The sequence below is a fragment of the Myodes glareolus genome, chromosome 20, assembly GCF_982192425.1.
Source record: "Myodes glareolus chromosome 20, mMyoGla1.1, whole genome shotgun sequence".
Taxonomy (NCBI): Eukaryota; Metazoa; Chordata; class Mammalia; order Rodentia; family Cricetidae; genus Myodes; species Myodes glareolus.
The window spans coordinates 41099681-41119494 of record NC_142045.1 but is presented as its reverse complement, the minus strand read 5'-3'; positions in this window follow the sequence as shown (position 1 = coordinate 41119494).

The following is a 19814-nucleotide window of genomic DNA, read 5'->3' as shown; positions in this document are numbered from 1 at the left end:
AATCTGACCACTTTGAACCAGATAGAAGAGAAAGTGGGAAGTAGTCCAGATTCTGAGTATAATCTTGATACAAGGCCCTAAGATGCTGTGTAACCAGATAGAAGAGAAAGTGGGAAGTAGTCCAGATTCTGAGTATAATCTTGATACAAGGCCCTAAGATGCTGTGTGAAGAGTGTTTTCCTGTTATTTTTAAATATACATTTAATGTTGTGTTTCCTATTGCTTTTGTTGTAGTCTATTTGATATTTTTTCTTTTCATGTCAACTGGGCATCCTGGTATTTGTTTATTAATTACTTGGAAAATATACTGTATGGTGTGTTTTAATAATTTTTAGATGATATCAAGATTACATTAGTTTCCAAAGAAGTGCCTTCTCTTTTGCTTTTTCCCTGACCACTTCTTTATTTCTATAACCTTCAACTAAGATGGCCTTCACATTCCTCTCAGTTTGACTAAACTCACAGCTTCCTCTGGTGCTCATATCCTGACCTCCCTTTTCATATGGCATTTATTTTAGAAAGCTTGTAATTGTAAATGCTTTTTCTGCCCTTTATGAGTCTTTCTGAAAGCCTCTTGCCAGCTTTATATCCAGGGAATATCTTTTTCAAGGACCTAAGAAATATCGCTGAAATGTCATCGGGAAAAACGACACTCTTATCTCTTTCTTATACACTCGCTGGGTGGCTGAGAGGCTGGGAGGTGGGCATCTTACCAGACTGAAGGTAAGAGATGGGCACGTTGTGTGTGTGTGTGTGTGTGTGTGTGTGTGTGTAAGGGAAAAAAAGTAAAGCCATGTAGAACAGCTGGCCCCTTTTTCCCCTTCACCCCAGCATTTACTTTTCTTTCGGAAACCTTGCCTGTTAAAAAACAAAACAAAACACAACAAAACCCACAAAACCAAGGTAAATACCCTCATATTACCTGTTTTTTGGGATTTTATTCATTACAAAATTTATTCATGGTTATTGAAAACTTTCAAGAAGTAGGGCAGGGTTGGGGGCTTCTTATCTTTTTTGAAAGACGAAACCAAGTTTAAAACTGTTATTATTATTATTGTTACTATTATTATTATTATTATTTTCTTTTCTTCTTCTCTCCCTCCAGAGGTCTTCTTTAAGACCAACATTTGAACAAAGAAATCTGTGCTATAGAAAATAATAAATGTCTCCCACTCTTTTTTAACCTATTGTCTTTCAGCTCTTTGCACAGGTGAAGGCCTGGATAGTGCTGCATAGATCCACAGAGTATCTAGAGCTGAAAGCTGGGAAAGTCTAGCCACTATGATAATAAATGCCTACAGAAACTGAGAATATTCAAGAAAAAAGAAATCCGGATTCAAAAGATTGAAATGTGTCTTCTTATATACTTCCTCGGACAATAAGATTTGGTCTGTCTCCTTGTTTTAGGGGAAGAACAAACTTGAGGGCAAGACATAATTTGGGGAATCTCTTCATGTCTGCTTACAGCCTTTAGCTGTTTTGATGGCTACTTTTATTTTATTAAGGAATTCTCCAATGATTTTCATTTTAACTGACTATGAATAGCTTTTCCCCTTATTTCTTTTCTTGTGAGAGTTTTCAATTATCCATAATTCACTAAGCATTTTTAATAGGAATCTGTGTAGCTTTCTTTTCCTTCAAAAATAAGGACAGTATGTGTAAGTAGGGCATGTTTTATTTTTTCCTGTAATGTTTAAAAAAAACAAACAAAAACCAATGGAATATTTGCATATTTTTCAAATTGCTTTGTATGCTCTCTGAAGCAGTGGTAAGCAAATCAGCACATTTATATAGGGAGGAAGTAATATCCTAAAATACTTTGAGTAGCTAAACTTGTTAAAAAGCTTTCTGTGTTCATGTGCTTCTGCACAAAAAACAACAAAATCTACAAAATGTAAAGAGATCATAAATCAATTAATCAAGATAATGGCTTCCTTTAGGATACTTGAGCATATTTTAAAAACTCATTTAAGTGTTAAACTTAAAAATTGAATACCCTGGGACAAGAGCATACATCATTTGATCAGGATATGAGCTAAGTTTGGAAGAGAAAAATAACACAAGAAATTCACTACAGCAATATGAAAAATATTTTCCTTGCATCTGATCTCAGGAAATAAGTATTAAATTAAATTTTGGTCCCTCCTCCCCTATAATGCCCACCAATTTCAAAAAGTAAACAGTATTTGGATTTATTTAAACCCCTGAAGAGTCCTTTTCCAACTTGTCTTTGTCAAACTTGTATGAACTCCAATGAGCAGCTCAGTATATGAATACAGCTGGAGATGAGGGTTTTGTGCACTTGTCTTTTGTCTCTGGAATGGCTCACAGAGAACACAGTGAGGGCATGTATCTCCTGTTGATTTTAGCAGCACATCAAAGGATCCTTAAAGCATTCATTAGAAACAGGAGTTTCATATGAAGAAACGACTGTCTTTTTGGGAGAAGTCCTTCCAGTCCCGAGGGATTTAGATATGGGCCCCCTCCAACAATTCTGAGAGTGTACAGAGAGTGATTTCCTGTCGGAGCTGTCCTGCCTGGAGGTCAGGGCAAAGCATCACCCGCAACAGATTTCTCTTCATGCTCATTCCGTCTGACAGTTTAGATTAGAAATATCTACCAGCTGTTCGCCTTCATACCTTTCTTAGGTTTGGTAAGGTGTCAAGTAGAACAGATTTATCAACATTTTTTTCTAGTGCTAAAATGTCAGAATCAGCTTTCCAAATATGACAACAACTACAGATCCTAGTCCCTAAAAGATGTCAGGACACCCAGCATATTGCGTTTGATGTTTCTTTAAATAATTACACCACCCATAAAATTGATTAGACAGATAAACTACATTTTCTTGTAGACTATAAGAGTAAAAAATGAAACAAAGCATTATAATGTTTGTTATTAAAGTATCAAACAATGTAGCTATTTAAAAATCAAAAAGTCTATTCTATCTCCATGTTTTTAAAAATAACTACATATTTATTTCATTATTAATTCTGTATATGCGTGTATACCTGGTTGAGTATGTGAATGTGAGTGCAGTTGCCTGAAAATCTCAGAAGAGGGTACCCAGTCGCTGGAACTGAAGTCACGGTCAATTGTGAGTAACCCAGTGTGGATGCTGAGAACCAACCTATGCCTGTCGCCGTAAGCACAATGCTCAGTCTATCCGCTGAACCATCTCTCTAGTACCCTGTTTGCAGTCTATATACTATAGGAATGGGGGACTCAGGGGAACTTTGTTGAGACTGAGATTTCTTTTTCAATGTTTCTTAATCTTATAATCTAATATCCGCTTTTAAAATAATAATGATGATGATGATGATAAAAAGCACTACTTGCCTTTTCCATATGAAAGAATTCAAATTTCAGTGAAGGAATGGTTATATATTATATAAAAATATACAAATATAAAAGATTACAACTGTTTGAAGCCAATGAGCAGTATAAAAATTATTAAGAGATTTAAAGTATGTTTCTCTCATACCTAATATGGATTTTTGAGTTTGGTTGTGTGCAGTAGAATCATCATTGGCAGATCATGGAAGGATTCTTATGTATCCATGTTTTTACAACGCTCTGATTACAATGCCTAGATGAACATCCTTCTCAACTGAGTTCACTGCAAACAGGGATAGTGCTCTAGGCATGAAGGGACACTGTGCTTCCAATCAACAAAGCAGAGAGAGAAAGCTCATCATTGAGGTGTCTAAGATGTAACTTCCTACTTCCTCTAATGAGGCCATCTCCTATTTTTTTACCACTTCCTAATAATATCATCATTTTCTAGGTCCATCAAGGCATGTGCCTCTATCACTCTGAACCCTAAGAATACAATCACTTCTTTGGCTGGTAACCAAGTTCTAAATCCATAAGCTTGGGCAGATCACAGTATATTTAAGCTCCAACAACAGACTTTCCTTCCCAAAGATGGAAGCTGATTTCTGCAGATGAATGCAGTATAATGCCTGCTCTTGGTAACGAACATGCTTGAGATAGACACATTAGATTTCTAGTCACTCTCTTAGTGTGGATTGGTGAGGTTGGGGTGTTATGAATAGTTTTTTTATTCAGAAATTATATTTGTGTTCTGTTACCCTTGATGTTGAATTTCTTCTTATGTGTTTGGTTGTCATTTTCAGTGTCTGTTGTGACCAAATATCTGACAAGAAGGAACTTAAGGGAAGAGAGCTACAATGTGATCCACAGCCTGAGGAGATACGTTCCACGGCGCAGTGACAGTAGCTCTGTGGCAGCAGGCGTTTTCACCAATGATGCTCACGTCTCAGCAGACCAGGAAACAGAAAAGGAACACTGATGCTTACATGGCTTTCTCCAGTTCCATTTAATTCATCTAGGCTGCTAGCCTATGGGATGATGGCACTCAAGTTCACTGTGGGTCTTGTTTTCTCTTTGAAAACACCGTTGTAAACACAAGCAAGGGTATGTCTAACTACTGCCTGAGGTTTTTCTCAGTTCATCCAAGTTGACAATCAGGATTACCCACCATGAGACAGCAGCTTCAAGTTTCTCCAGAGCTTTGAAAAATATCAGGGAGATTTGAGGAAATCTATGCGATTGTATTGGAAATAGACAACTTCAAGGAGGCAGTTAACTTGTTTCCTTGCCCTGGTGTCCATGACTGTCTCAGTGTCTGTCCTCTATCTGCATCCCCCATACTTTAAAACAGAAAAGACAAAGACCATATGTGATTAGAGGAGAGGGATGGACAAGAGGGCTTTTTCCATAGGACATAGTCTCCTAGTCTATATTCGACATTGTGACAGTGGACATGAAAATGGCTTTGTTTACTCTGGGGTCTTAATTATTCACTTACCGGAGGCAGAGCAAAACTCTTTTCTAGGGAAGAAAATCAGAGCAAATCTTGGAGACAATACCCTATTGGTCTTCAGAAAATGTCTTTAAGAAGGTACCTTCATTTGTAAGGCATCTCAAAAGACTTGGGACAATAATTCAGGAAGACATTTCTTTCATTTTAATGATCCCTGAATTATTTCAATTATCTAACTAAACCCTCAAATAAGACAGTGCTTCAAGAAGGAACAGAAACATTAATCAGGCATCCCAGAATGACAGCATTAAAAGAGACGTTAGTAAAAAAAAAATGTCTAAAACAAACATTCACCTCAAATAGCTTTGAAAAATATTATCCCAACTCAACCCCTACACTATCAGGGAGCCAATGTGCTCACAAATCATTTTGATGGGAAAGAAAGAACAAAGCTTTAGGGGTTACAGAAAACACTGGGTCTAGCTTTGCGTTTTAGGATGTGAATGTAGAATAGGTATTTTTCCTTCAATTTCCTGATATATGTATAATGGAAGAGAAAATGATATCTTTTTCATCATGTTCATCTGAGCATGAGGTAAGGATGTGCATAAAGCATCAAAGAACCTGCTTAATAATTGGTAGTTTGCTTCTCAGCCTTTGCATGGCTGGAATTTGCCTCTGTCTTCAAGAACTGCCACAAGCCATGTGACCTGAAGGGAAGTACTTAACCTCTGTGGATTTCAGATCCGATGAATGTAAAATGAGATCTTTGGACTGCCTGATTCAAGGTCCCTCCAAGGACACCTTCCACTAAAACATGAAACATCATGGCGGATTTCTAAAACCCTACCTTTGCCTTTGTTTTCTCCCAGCCAGCTGTTCTCATAGGCTTGGCTGGGTTAGACATAATTACTTTTTCCCTATGGAGTCAAGAAACAAACTAAGTGGCAGTGTCCTTGAATAATTTATTCGACTTCTAGAATTAGTACATTATCACTGTTGCTATGGAAGAAGTAATTTACATTTTGAAAGGGTATTTTACTTCTTTTATCTCTGAATGTATTTTAATCCTTTTACCACTTAGAAGATGTGACTCCATTATTTTATGTCAATACTTCCCATATCCTGTTATTTGGGTGGGGTCAGTTATTATCTGTGGTGCCTGATGAGGTTAGGGCTCGGGGAGTTTAAGTGCCTGTACTCAGTTAATGAATGTGAGATAGTCTCGGGAGGGTGCATGCGTACTAATATGCTACCTCCTCACCAGCCTCTAAGTTTTTGTTGGCTTTCTGTCTGTGGGAGCTATAGAATAATGGTTTGTGTGTACACAACATTTAATAATGAAAAGCAGATGTCAGCTCTGAGACTAAATAATGCTGTAGAAAGAATGTATTTTATAGGCAGACACAATTCCAGTTGAAAATTCAGCAGCTACTAGCCCAGGATCCCAGCTTCCTGGAAAACTAATGTGGATTTCAGTTTCTTTTCTACAAACTGAGGAACTCAGGGACATCCGAACAGTTCGAATATCAAATGAGAACTTATTTGTCATGGTACCTTTGGCTATTTCTTTATGCCATTTACTGCATTATTTTTATTAGTAAGGTTGCTTGATCATTGCATATCATGTCTAGGAGATGTTAGCATGCAAGAGTTACCAGGCAAAGTAAAGTGACTTAATGAAGTATATTACAGAAAAACAATTAGGAATGAGCAATATCTGGAAGTGTGTTTCAATAAATACTGCAGATCTGATACAACGAGAAAGAAACTATAACAGGGATAAGAAAAACAGAGGACCTGGATGGAGGTGTGGGAGATTCATTTTTGTCTTCTGACTCCTCAACGCCATGTGGGATGTTGGTTGGTACTATTGCTTTCAATACTCCTCTGTCATGGTGGGACCCATTCATCTCCTTTGCCATTAGATGTGGCCAATGGGTGACTTAAGTCAAGGGATTTTGTTCAGCTGCAGCACACATTTATAGACAGAAGCTGGTTGCTCTTTGTAGGCAGAATTTTCCTATGCTGGCAGTTGTTCCTAAGTAACCATTCAGAAGCTTAATGTTAACTGTAAATACTTGGTCAATAGCTCAGGCTTGTTACTAGCTAACTTTTACATATAATATTAACTCATAATTCTTATTTATCCTCTGCCATGTGGTTCATGACTTGTTACCTCATTTTCTTTGTGTCTTGCTTCTTCTACATCTGGCTAGTATCTTCTCTGACCCCTTGCCTTCACTCTTTTTCCTCCCAGCATCCCCTTAGTTTGATTTTCCTGCCTAGCCTCCTCTTACCCAGCTATAGGCCAGTCAACTCTTCATTAATCAATGAGAGTAATGCATTATAATAGTGTACAGAATATTGTTCCACAGCTGTTGGCTCGTTTGTTTTCCAGCTGCCCAGAACTGAAATAATCACACAGAAACTGTATTAATTACAATGCTGTTTGTCCAAAAGCTTAAGTGTATTTCTAGCTAGCTCTTAAATCTTCAATTAACCCGTTTCTATTATTCTTTGAATTGTCACAAGGCTGTGCTTTACCAGATAAAGTTCTGGCATTTTTCCTTTTCAGCAGCTACAAGATTGTTGACCAAGTTGGGCACCACTCTGTAGCTAAAAGGGCAGGCAGCATCCCACTACCTGGCTAGCTTAACCCCCAAAATAACCACACAGAAATTGTATTAATTAAATTACTGCCTGGCCCATTAGCTCTAGCCTCTTTTTGGCTAACTCTCACATCTTGATCTAACCCATTTCTATTAATGTTAATCACCACTTGACTGTGGCTTACCAGCATGAGTACAGCCAGCATCTGTCACAGGCAAGAGAACCATGGCATCTTGACTCTGCCCTTCTTTCTCCCAGCCTTTTGTTCTGTCTCCCTGCCTACCTAAGCTGCTGCTCTATCAAAAGGCCAAGGTAGTTTCTTTATTTAACCAATGAAAGCAACATAGTCAGAAGGTCCTCCTACACCACATAACATCTCTCTGACTCTGCCTATTCTCTCTCTATATCTCTTCCAGCCTGACTATACTTTGCCCTGCCATAAACCAATGCAATTTCTTCATTAACCAATGACAATAAAATATATCCAAAGCATATAGAGGGAAATTCCAAGTTGTACAGCAGCTCTATGAACCACCCTTGCTCTCATGATATTTCATATGCAACAGAGGTTCCAGCAAACCAGAGAAAGCTTTGAGAAGTGAGCAAGAATAAGCATGTATTGCCTTAATATTTTTTTTGTAACCTAATGTAATTGAGATTCTTTTGACATGGAAGCAAGGGTTAGGCAGATGTTATTCTGGTAGATTGTAAGGAGAAAGAGAAGGTGAGGATAAATTTCCCTTTTAAACAAATGGCCAGTCAGGAGTTTGTGTTATACTGTGTTTTACAACTGAAGATCAAAAGGTTCAATCTTGTCCTGTCCAGTGACCACTTCTAGGACCCTCCTACTCCCATCTCATTACAATTGGACAAGATTAGCATGAGATTTATAGATATACTTAAGAGGTACCTTCCACTGTTTCTGAGACCTTGTTTGTTACAAAAGTAAGAGTATACTAAGAGAAATTAGAGAAGTTACAGATAAGTTAAGGCTTCATCAGCGTATGGAAAGGCAAGAAAGATAGCTTTCATTAGTGATCTTCTAATGCGAAGTTAAGATATTCCATTCTGTGTGACTCACTACCCTGCTCATCTCATATCTCACAATGTTCTCCTCTGTTCCCACTCTGTAGTTAACTTTTATCAGGCTATGGCAAAATTTCTTACAGAAGCATTTTGTGGGATGAAATACTTACTTTATGTCATAGTTTCAGAGGGATGCAGTATGGCACCACAATAGGAAACACAGAAGTGCACATCTCGACTCATGACAGTGGGAGCATGCCCAGCAGCTGCTCACATTGTTTTAGACTAGAAATCAGAGTATGCTCAAAACAAAGATCTAGACATCAATTAGACTGCCCTGAGTCACCCACTTCTACCAGCTAGATACCTACTCAGTGTCCTTTGTTCCTCCAAGCCTATCAGTTGGGGATGAAACCTTCAAAACAGGAAGGTACAGGAGATATTTGAGATAAATGCCATGACATTAATAGCCAGTCTTCTGAATATAATCTCAGTTATCTGTCATCAGAAACCTTTCAGGATGTCTTAGAATCTTGTGAACACATGAAATAATAATATATTTCATGCAATGCATTAGCATATGCACTCTTCCTTGGTTGCATGTGCTACTACATTTGCAATTGTTTGACAGTTCTCTCTCTCTCTCTCTCTCTCTCTCTCTCTCTCTCTCTCTCTCATCTCTATTTCTAATGAGTCAATAAGCTCTGTGAGGAAAGAATATAATAACCCATCCTGAATTACTTTCATTCACCCAAACACACACCAACTCATGGTCGTATTCAGTAGATATTTAAGTGAAGGATGATGTGAGTCACCATGGTGATTTTTTTTGGCATGCCTCTCCTTTCCCAGTCGTTTAAAATGATGTGAGGTAACCAGCTATATCTTTGCTGCAAAATGGGAATTGGTTAAAAGATTTCCTCCAAATTACATTTGTAGATGGTGGAACTGGCTTTTGAATCCATGTTTATCTGACTTCAAAGCCTGTGATCTTCCCATGGCATGCTTCTACTTTGCCTGAGACTGAAGAAAGGCTTTAATTTTGAGGGAGTTAATAATGCATGGGACCTGAATTGAATATAATTTTATGCCGTTCTGCTCTAGACGATTTTTTTATTATCCAGCTGTAGCTTTGCGCCTTCATCTCTTATCAAGGAGAGGTAATTATCTTCATTAGTAGGCAACCCCTTTACTCCCATATAACTTTGATGCAGTTGATAAAACTCTACTTCCTTTACTCCTTGCTCTGCTGTGAACTGCTATCTTCAAAAGCTGTGGGTTTGCAACCAGATGGCCAACTATTATTCACTCCTTAAGCTGCTCTGCCGCAATGCATCATCAGGTCCATCAGCAGATAGCAACATATGAAAACATATTGTCTCATCTTCAGTATCTCCAAATGTCGCTTTAACATTTGTTATTCCACTCTGGTTCCTAATTAAAGGAAGCTCATTTCTAATTCCCCTGACTGGTATCTACCATTTCAATAATGCCCTTTATGTTTGTCCTAGAACATTCATCATTGTCTCGTTAATGCTGTTGTTTTCCAATAAAATGGTAACTCACAAAGCCCTTTCTTGACTTTTCTATAGTGTACACTTACACTTTCTCTTTGTCAATCATTCTTTTCTACTTGGCGCTATCGTTCTACCTGGGACTCACATGTGGCGAGATCTGTCATCTGTAACTTGATGGGCTTTCTTACCTTTTCAAACGCTTTATCGCAGTTTATCCCTGCACTTCTGCTGCTAGCCCAAGCAGCATCTTTCCCACAACTCCTGTCACTGTCCCCCTGCTTCTCCTCTAGGCTGTTTATCTCACCCACTCAGCCTGCCCCTCTGCTCAGGTTCACAGACGCCTAATTCCCCTCATGTCATTCATTCTGCTCTCATATTCATTGAGCCGCTTAAGACGATCAGCTTGTCTCTGATTTAATATCTAGTTCTTAATTTTATACCTAGAAGATAATTCTCAAAGAAAATGATTCTTACCTTCTCCGCTCTGTTTGAAAGGCACTTGATCCTATCATTCTGACATTGATCTGCATTTTTGAATTTGTTGCCATTTAAAATAAATTAAAAATTTCTCTTAGCTTATAATCAGATTACAGGAGCAGCACGGAATCCACGTAACTTAAAAGTCTAGAAAGTCGTTTACTTTTGAATAATAGGTCAGCTCAAATAATGCCACTTTTAATGCGTACTATGGGGCACATATCATTATTTCTCTGATAATGATGCTGCTTCTAATCATGAAAGGATGTGACCTGGAGAGATATTTTTTCTAAATGCACACTAATGCCCAAGAATGTGGTACAATTTCTCTGAAGGAGATCCATGGCAAAAAGATGGGTGGGAGAGTGAGTCTGAAAATAATGATCAAGTGCCAGTGATCCCAGATTCCTGATCTGACTAACCATTGTGGGCTGCTTATAACTGTTAAACCAGAGAAACAAATCTTGCTGCATAGCTATATATGAGTAAAACTGTTTTATTGGGGATGAAAGTGGGTCAAACTCTATTCAATCAGGACTTGGGAAAACATGCCTTTTTTGTGTAGGTGCATACTTTGTCCATCAGTGAGTGTGTGTGCGTGTGTGTGCCTATGTATGAACAGAGGCTAGAAGAAAGCTTCATATGTCATTCCTCAGATGCCATCAACCTTGGTTTCTGTGACTTTAACTGTCATTGGCATAGCAGTAACCCAATAGGCTATGGTGTCCAGAGTCCTAGGGACCTGCCTGTCGCTTCTTCCTCAATGTTAGGATTACAGACCCTATATTCACCATGTTCCTCCTCCCTCCTCGATTTCCAGTTTGTTTTTATATTAAACATCTTTTCTGGGTATTGGGCTTAGACCCCTAGCATGTACAGCAAGTGTTTTTCTAACTGAGCTGCTTCCCTAGCTCTTTCCCATCATTTAACTTTCATTTATAACTTGGTTTTGAGGAAAAATGAGTCTATTTTCTGAGAGAAGTAAGATAAAATTAAATAGATTGTACTGATCAAATCAACAATGGGGCAATCTTATCTGGAGCAGGTTTTTAACACAGACTTGGAAGAAAAACTGAGATTTTTGAGGTGGAAACACTATACTGAAATATACAACAAATTATAAAAATATGAGAAACTGTCCCTTTGCATTTTTATTGGTCAAAACAAGGTGAGGCTATACCATAAATACAAATAAAATGTGGGTCCACTTTGCAGCATTGGACAATGATGACGGACAGAACACCAAGAAAACTGGTCATGGCGTACCGCCTCTGGAAAGCAAGTTATGACTATTTAATCATTCATAGAGCAACTATGTCTGGCTCCCTGACAGACATAATAATAAATATGACAAACAAAACTGGCCCTACCTGATAGATAAAATGAAAAGATAGGCAGCCAGAAAGCACAATGTAATGACTAATGTTACAGAAACTAGTAGAAATTGGGAAATTTATAGAAAAAGCTTACTAAGTTTAGCAATCAAAAGAGATTTTCTGCACAAGACCATGGAATGATATAAATTTTTTATGTCAAGGAGATGTAAAGTATTCTCAACAGATGGCTTTCTGTTGTGCCATGTGGACCTGAAAGATAGTTAGGAAGTTTGGTGGGCAAAGTCAAGGAAAGACAGACTAAGCGGAAACCGTAGTGACAGCAAATACTAGCATCCTATAAGCCAGGCACTGGAGCTCGCAGTGAACCCTAGGGAAATAAAACAGAGACTTGACCTCTCTGCACACCTACAGTTGGTAGTTCCCTCCTTATTTATCTAAATAACATGCAGAATATGTAGTGCAGAAGGCGTGCATGCTCTACCATTCTCCATCAGTATCAGCTGAGTGGTCCTTTCACAGATGCAGGGAGAACAGTTGTGTCACTGGGTGTCAGTTCATAATTATTCATATTAACATTGTGTTTATATACATGTCTGAGTTTACCGGGAGGCCAGAAAAGGTCTCTAGAGTTATAGGTTAACCATGAACTGCTAAATGTGAGTAATGAAAACTGAGCTCAGCTTCTCTGGAAGATCAGCAAGTGATCGTAACCACTGAGGCATTTCTCCAGCCTTCCAGCTTATAACTATACAAAAATACTCTATTTCTCATTAAAATAAATATATGTATATGAATGTGTGTTCATTCTCTTTTAAGTGACTATTTATTGTGTATATAATATCTGCCAGAATTACTCTGTTTACTATCAGTTTAAGCAGTTGGTAAGAGAGTTAAAGTCCTCATGACTATGGAACCTTTTTTGGCACGAAGGATGAAGAAAAACATATCACTAAGCCAAGGCAGTTGCCAATGTTGGTATGTCTCATGAAAAGACAGGAGCTGGCATTTGTATTAATTACTTTTATTGTCACTGTGAAATGATGCCTGTCAGGAAGCCACTGGCAGGAAGGAAGGTACATTGTAGTTCACAGTTCAGAGAATAGAATTCTTCATGCATGGGACAAGGAAGCAGGAGCAGCTAGCACACTGACAGCAGGTGACAGTCGGTTAGATTTTACCAGCTGCTGGGAAGTGCAGAACTCAGCCAGCACGCTAACCTTAAGGGATCCCCCCGCCTACAAAACCATATCTACCAGCTTGACTCAACACCTGAAAGATGCTAAAACCTCTAAAATCACCAATAGCAGCTAGAGAATAAGCATTCAAATGTGTGTGTATGTGTGTGCTTGTATATGGGTATATATGTGTACATGTGTGTATGAACGCTTATGTGTATATATGTGTGTATGTGTATATATGTGCATATGATATTAACTCCAATCCTGACAACATTTCTGTGCCTGGAGGCAGGGCATTAAAAACAGAAGGCATGAAACGTAGCTGTGAGGCTTGGCACTGGAAGCATATAGTATATGTGAGAGCATTGAGCAAAGGTGTGTGAAGAGGGAGCTAGGAAGGGGGAGCCTGAAGGTTCTGGGGGAACTGATTACAGAGGGCTGTGCTGGGCAGCTGAAGGAACAGGAATGTGTACTGCTCAAAAGAACAACTGAAAGCAGAGTGATCATCACCTCCTTGGTACTCATTCAGCTTAAAAGGGAATTAGAACTAATTAAATGTTGCTGCATTAAGCAAATTAAGTGTAATGATTGGCCATTAGGAGAGAAAAGATTCGGACTCCACAAACAGTCCAGACTTAAACCTAGCTCTTTATCTTGAGTCGCATACATGGAGGCAGCAGAGGGAACTTAGGGCTCCTTGTTAAAGATGAAGCTAGGGTCCCCCAAAGACACAAATGCTATTTAGTTCATGTAGGGAAAATAAAGTGCCCCAGAGCTCTCTTTGGCCCCGTGCCAGGGGCCTTTTGTCCATTACAGCTGTTGGCACACAAGGCTCCGTGCAGAAGGAGGACAAAGCACAGAGCTTCATTCTGAATCTCTCATTTCTTTTTAAATGAGCGGGCTGCCCAACTGCTTTGATTGCTCCCAGGTAACACAGGTCTTTTTGGTGACATTGGTAAAGGCAGAAAACTACAGCTTGTTCCTGCAAAATAAAAACACTACTTTAAATATGCTGTTGCATAGTAAATAGAACAGAACAAAAACCAAAACTCCTAAAATCCCATAAATTGTTTATAACCCCAAATTAAAACAATGAGAGTTCTTTCTTTTCTTCTCTGTTCTTCCTTGTTCCTTCACTTCCTTCCTTCTTTCTCCCTCTCTGCCTCCCTCCCTTCTGTCCTCCCTCCTATTCTTTTTTCAGAGTGGTAGAAATCAAGCTCATGGCCCTGTGCATCCTAGACAAGTGCTCTAACACTGGGCTCCTCTTCCCTTCTCCCCTTCCCACCCTTTACCTCTGCTTCCTTCTCCTCCTTTTCTCCATTCCTTGGGAACGTATGTGAGAATTCATCTTTACAGTCAATCTGACTGGCTTTGGAATCTCCTAAGAGATTGACCTTGGGCATGTCATGGAGGGCAGAGGTTTAAATAGGCAAGTAAGATCCACTCTCAGTAAGGATGTGGGGCTCACACTGGAGCTGTAGATAGAACAGCAGCATTGTCTTCTCGGTTTGCTCCCCAGCCCAGTGTGAGTAAGTTCCCTGTCATACTTTTCATGATAGGATAATGGACACGATGAGCTAAAATCCTCTTTTTCTCCTTTACATTACTATTTGTCTGTTATTTGATCACAACAGCAAGAAAAGCAGCTAATGCAGCTAGCATAATTTTTAATCTCCTTTTTCAGATTACACATGTGGTCTTCACATCTGTATGTTGAAGAGAAAGATAATAATCTTCTAAGATTACAGTTATTATACAGCTAGTAATATATTGTTTAGTCAAAGAGTTCCACAGCAGCTGTGTTCCATGTCATTACATGGGTGGCCATGATGATTACTTCAAGCAGTGACTACAGAGACACAGAGTGTCTCCACATAGACACGTGCCTTCCTACTGATCTTTCTTCTGGGTTTCTTTTTTTTTAACATACCTGTTCTTCCCAGGGCTCCCCTTTCTGAATATGGGTGTTTCTCTCACATAATATATTCTGATTATGGTTTTCCCTCCCTCTAGTCCTTACAGTTCCTCCCCACCATCCCTCCCATCCTGAACCACAACTTTTCTGTTTGTCATTGGAAAACAAAACTGGTTTGTAAGGAATAATAAATAAAATAAAATTAGAAGACAAAGCAAAAACTAACCACCGGAACAGGATAAAACAGACAGAAGAACATTCAGAATAGGACAAAACAGAAAGCAGAAGGAAAGGAGCCCAAGAAATGGCACAAGAAACAGATGTAGACACCAAGACCCACTTATTTGCATACTCAGGAATCCGATAAAAACACTAAACTAGAAGCCATAATATACAGACCCATGAAGGTCCTGTGCGTGTTTCCTCAGTCTGATGGATGAGCATCAATTCTGCTGATTTAGAGGATCCTGGTGCCCTCCCTCCCCTCTGGCATTTACTCCCTTCCACAAGTTCCCTGGAGGGAGGATGTTCATCGAAACATACTGTTTAGAGCTGAGTATTCCAGACCTCTCAGTCTCTTCATAATGTCTGGCTGTGGGTCTCTGTATTTGTTCCCATCTGCGGCAGAGAGATGCTTCTCTGACAATGGTTGAAAAAGGCACTGGTCTATCAGTAGTATAGCTGAATGACATTAGAAGTCATTTTGTTGTTTCATTCTCTAAGTATAACAGTAGCATTTGGTCTTATTCTAGGCACCCTGGGCTATCTAGTCTCAGATAGTGTAACAACCAACCAGTGTAAGATACGGATCCCATCTGGTGGAGTGGGCCTTAAATTAAATCAGATGTTGGTTGGTTGCTCCCACAGCTTTGTGTCATCATTTTATGAGTGTATCTTGCAGACAAGACACCATTTTAGATCAAAGGGGTTTGTAGTTGAGTTGGTGTTTATGTTTCTCCTTTAGTAGTCTGCAGATTAACTTCCTGCACCAAAGGCATTAACACATATGGGGAAAGGTTATATGTAGGTGACTTGAAGTCTCCAAATTCAGTGAGTTGGGTAGGTGCTGTCTTAGCAATGGGGTCTTACTGTCAGTTTGTGGAGAGCAACCTATAATCTTAGCAATAGAAGGGTTATTTGGGGATTTCCATTGAACCCCTCTGGCAAACAAATGAATCAGATGTAACCCAATCTGTACCGGAAGCTTCTTTTGCTAATAAGAGATGTGCAGCTGGAGCTCTCTCTCCCCATTATTTGGGGATTTCCTTTAGATAACATTCATATATGGATATGTCTAAATATATGTGCATAAGCACCTATTTTATTAGGTTTCCACATGCCCCCTCAAGTGCTCTTAATTTTAGCTATCTCTCCCCATATTTCCTCCCTCATCTCTGTCTTCTTTCCCCTCCCCCATTTTATCATTCTATCTCAGTTTCCTCATCCATTCATAACTAGCTATTTTATCTCTTTTTTGATGGGGAAGCTCAGCCAATCACATTCTGTTTAGGGTATGATCCCCTGAGGCCAAGAAAAAAGGATAAAAGCATCCAGGTGCGTGCTCTCTCTCTCTCTCTCTCCCTCTCTCTCTCTCTCTCTCTCTCTCTGTTTTCACTCCACGCTCCTGATGTTCACTGGATCATTGGTCGTGTAAGTTTTCTCTGTTTTTCCAATTATTAAATATATTATTATTTATCTTTGAGCTGGTCTGATTAATTCTAACTGTCGATCGACCACACCCATCACCTTTTCTTTAGAGAGATATGTCCCCCAATTCCTTACTCTATACCTAATCTCTGTGAAAATCTATCTGTCACTTAATTCCTTATTCTATACCTAACCTCTATGGTTCTATTTATTGTAGCTTGGTCGTCATTTACTTGACACCTAATAGTCACATATATGTGAGTATATTTCATATTTGACTTTTTGGGCCTCGGTTACCTAACTCAAGAGGAATTTTTTCTAATCTGAGTAATATACTATTGTGTGAATGTGCCACATTTTCTTTATCCTTTCATTTGTTGAGGGATATTTTGGTTGTTTCCAAATTCTGAATATTATGAATAGAGTAACAGTGAACATACTTGAACAGGTGTCCTTGTGGTAGGATGGAGAAAACTTACACGACCAAGACTGGTATAACTGGATCTTGAGGGAGATTGAGTCCCATCTTTCTAAGGAGCTGCCACATTGATTTTCACAGTGCCTGTACGAGTTTGTACTTCTATCAGCAATGGACAAGTGTTCCCCTTACTCCACATCCATTCTGATGGGTGTGAGATAAAATTTCAAAGTAGTTTTATGTTCATTTCCCTTATGATTAAGAATGTTGAACATTTCTTTCATTGTTTCTCAGTAATTTGAGTTTTCTGAGAACTTTTGTTTAGCTCTATATTCCTTTTTAATTGAGTTTTTTGTTTTCTTAATATTTATGCTTTTGAGTTATTTATAATTTTTGGATATTAACTATCAGATGGGTAGTTTTTCCCCACTCTGCAGGCTTCTGCTTGTCTGATTGATAGTGTACTATGACTTTCAGAAGCTTTTCAATTTTATGAGGTCCCATTTATTTCTTGCTGTTCTTAGTGCCTGCGTTAATGGTGTTTCGTCCAGAGGGTCTTTCTCTGTGCCAGTGTACTAAAGGTTGTTTCCCACTTTCTCTTCTATTGGGTTCAGCGTATCTGCTTTATATTGCAGTCTTTGAGAACTGGAGGTGAATTCTGTGCAGGGCTTTTGTGTTCTTCTACATGTAGACATTCAGTTTAGTACCATTTGTTGAATATGATTTCTTTTGGGGGGGCTATGAACTGTCCTCTTAGATTTCCCTCCATTGTGTTCCATAAGTTTGAATATGTTTTGTATTAATTTTAGTTCAATTAAAGAAAGTCTTAATTTCTGTCTTGACACATTTTTCATTCAGTAGAGAATAGTTAGTTTCTGTGAGTTTGTAAGCTTTCTGTTATTTTTGTTGTTGATGATGTCCAACTTTGATTACCCCTGGTAATCAAATAAGATACAGGGTGTTGTTTTAATTTTCTCATATCTATTGAGATTTCCTTTATGTCCAAATATGTGGTCAGTTTTGGAGAAATTTCCATGAGATGCTGAGAAGAAGGTATAATTTTATAAGTATCTGTTAGTTGCATTTAGTTTATAATTTCTGTTAGCTCCAACATTTCTTTGTCTAGTTTTTCTTTGGATGATCTATCTCTTGTTGAGAGTGTGGTGTTGAAGTCTCCTAATATCACTGTGTAAGAGTCAGTATATGATGTAAGCTGTAGTAGTGTTTCTTTTTTTAAATTTATTTATTTATTTATTAAAAATTTCCACCTCTTCCCCACCTCCCTTTTCCCTCCCCTTTCCTACGTCCCCCTCCCTCTCTAGTTTTAAAAGCTATAGGGTTCCCTCCCCCATGGGAAGTCCAAGGTCCTCCCCACTCCATACAGGTCTATAAAGGTGAGCATCCAAACAAACCAGGCTCCCACAAAGTCAGTCCATGCAGTAGAATAAAAACCCAGTGCCATTGTCCTTGCCTTCTCAGTCAGCCTTCATTGCCAGCCATGTTCAGAGTGTCCATTTTGATCACATGCTCCATCACTTCCAATCCAGTTGGCTTTGGTGAGCTCCCATTAGATCAGTCCCACCATCTCAGTGGGTAGATGCACACCTTGTGATTGCTTTAGGGCTGATTTTGTGCATGTATACTATTTAAACATGATCTTCTTTAAAGTCATGGAATAGTTTATTTTTCTTCATCTATTGTGATGGAAAGTTTTGCTGGGTATTGCAGTTCAGGCTTGCATCTGTAGACTCTTAGAACTTCCGTCTAGGAACTTAGGGCTTTTAGAGGCTCCATCCACAAATCAGGTGTTTTCCTAATATGTCTACCTTTTTATGTTACTTGGTCATTTTCCCTTGAAGTTTTTAATATTCTTTCTTTGTTCTATATATTTAGTCCTTTGATTATAATGGTGATATGTATGTTTCTTATACCTCTGTAGGCATCTCCTTTATGTTAGGAAAATTTTCTTCTATGATTTTGTCAAACATATTTTCTGTGTCTTTGACCTGGGATTTTCTCCTTTCTCTATTGCTCTTAATTTTAGATTGATCTTTTCATATTACACTAGATTTCCTGGATGTTTTATCTGACAAGTTTTTAAGATTTAACATTTTCTTTGACTGAGATATTAATTTCTCCTATTGTGTCTTAAATGTCTGAGTTTTTTTCCTTCGTCTCTTGTACTTTGTGTGTGAAGCTTGCCTCTGAGGTACTGTTTAAGTTCTTCATTTTTCTTCTCACTTTTGGTTTTCTTTATTGATTCTACTTTCACTTTCAGGTCTTGAAAGGTTTTATTTTTCCCACTCACCTCTGTATGCGTGGTGTGTGTGTGTGTGTGTCACAGATTTCTTTAAGGGATTTATTTATTTCCTCTTTAAGGGCCTTGTTCATATTCATAAAATCTGTAAAGTTGTTTCTTGTGAGTGTGTAGGACCTATGTTACAATTCTCAGGGGTTAGTATCATAAGGTTGCTGGGTTCTAGGGGAGACAGACTGCTCCTGCTGTTGTTGACTGTATTTTTATGCTCTTGTCTAGGCATCTTGGTTTGGGATGATTGTAATTCTACATTCTAATTTCTGGTCTTTGTTGGGTGGTTGTTTTATTCCTTGGCTTCTGTTGCCTTCTCTGGTTCTTAAGAGACTGTGGTGGCTATGTATTGCTTAGCAGGAAATTTTGAGATTCTGCTATGTGTGCCCTCTAGGGTTTCAGGGTAAGATGTGTTTCTAGGTATTGGCATTTGACACTTAAGAATCAGGATGAGTTAAGGAAGACTATTGATTCTACAGGAAAGTGGAAAGCAGGGTGTTTCATCAGGTTCTGCTTAGTTCCCAGGGAATGGGGGTAGAGGCCGAGGGTATTTCACAACAAGTGGTCTGCTCAGAGCTGGAAAGGAGAC